Source organism: Bidens hawaiensis, unplaced genomic scaffold (genome assembly GCF_021521415.1).
Source record: "Bidens hawaiensis isolate Kalapana, Puna unplaced genomic scaffold, B.hawaiensis_p1.1 tig00022511_1, whole genome shotgun sequence".
Classification (NCBI taxonomy): domain Eukaryota; kingdom Viridiplantae; phylum Streptophyta; class Magnoliopsida; order Asterales; family Asteraceae; genus Bidens; species Bidens hawaiensis.
In genome coordinates this window covers 155,932-157,556 of record NW_027493505.1, presented here as the reverse complement: position 1 = coordinate 157,556, position 1,625 = coordinate 155,932, and positions in this window count along the sequence as shown.

Below are 1,625 nucleotides of genomic sequence, written 5' to 3'. Positions count from 1 at the left end.
CCCCTCTAACTCGGGGAAAGGAATTCAAGCCCTTAAAATGAGTCAATTCTATGATAGGTACCAATAGTCTTTATGGCGCGCTTACCCCTTATGCAAAGCACCAATGACTTCGGTCTTCTGAAAGGGGCTTAGGGCATATCATCAAAGAAAGAATCCCGAGGAAGGGGGTGAAGCTGAGGTTAGAAAAGGTTTCTCCCGCTATTGCTAGTTCTTCCGTTGTTGGTAGTTCCTCAAGTCGGGTTGTTTCTTTTTCAGAGCTTTTTCAATTCTTTCAGAACCTTTCGTATGCGCCTATTGGAAGATTGGGGCTACTTCCTCTCTTTCCGATCTCATTCAGATAATAAGCCAGTCCGGTTTATTAGATAGTGAGTGGGTAAGAGAGGTGCTTGGTCTGTCTCCGAATGTGGGCCTAGAAGCATTAGCCGAGTCTCTGAATATTCCCGAGGGTTCTCAGGAGAAAGACAGCCTTAAGGTGCTAACGGAGCTTCCACGTCTCAGTCCAAGAAGGTGCTTGCTTTAATTGTTGGCAGCTTGGTTATAGTCATTATGAAGAATGAAGGAGCACTGCTGCACTTCCACGACATGGGAAAGGATCATGGGATGAGGAAAAGAAAGAAAAGGTGCAAGTCAAGGAGATATCGAGAGGTAGAATAGCTGAAATGAGTACAAAGGAATTAGTTAAGACACGCTTCTTTAGCACAAGCCACGGAGTGAAGTTGGAAGGTTCGATGAACTACGCGAAGGGCAAATCTTGGGCGCTATTGTTGTCTATATACAAGTGGCGTAGGCGAAGCTGTGGCGACTCGTGGAGTAGACAGCGAGCTCCGCTTGAACAGAAAGCAGCAAGCTGCAAGCACTACTCTAAAAGTAGTGAGCTCCGCAACAAAAGCGAAGCGGGCCGCTGTAGCCTATTCAGTTTTTCAGCTGCATCGTACCGTACTATGGGAGGGGTCCGTACCTCCTTTAGATAGAGCCCCCCTGCTCCTAATGTAGAGCTAGAACTACTGCTACCGTGGAATCCGCGGTCACACATAAGTATCTCGCCTTCCAAAAAGGCTGCTAATTAGCACTAATCCTAATGGGGACCATCGATCAAGAAGGACTTCGGAAGACTGCAATCGAATTGATCAAAAAAAAGAAAGAGGGCCAACTCTTCTAGTTTCACCTCTAACCTTACTACGCTACCCTGATAAAAGGTCGAATTCAGCAGGACTGCAGGCACGAAATGCCGATCAAATCCGTTAAAGGAAGCCTAATCAAAGCGGGCAAACAAGAAGATCTGACTGAGTTGATGATGGACCGGATCTCGAAAGGCGAGAGGCTTTCATAAAGACGTATGATAAAAGGAGGGTCGAGAGAGGCTTATTGCACGATCCACCCAACCCAGCTAAGCTAATCAATGCTGCATAAGATAAGAGAGTGGGAGGCCGGCCCCCCTCTGGAGGTGCACACCCATTTATGAACATATACAAAGGGCTAAAGAGAGAAGTCCATGGAGAACTACCAAATCCAATTACTTTGATTTGTTCATACCATTATGTCATCGATCACTGCTGGGTCGGTTGGTGAGTCACCCAAAAAAAGCATTGAGAATGGGAAAGCATATATGTTTTATGAAATGATCA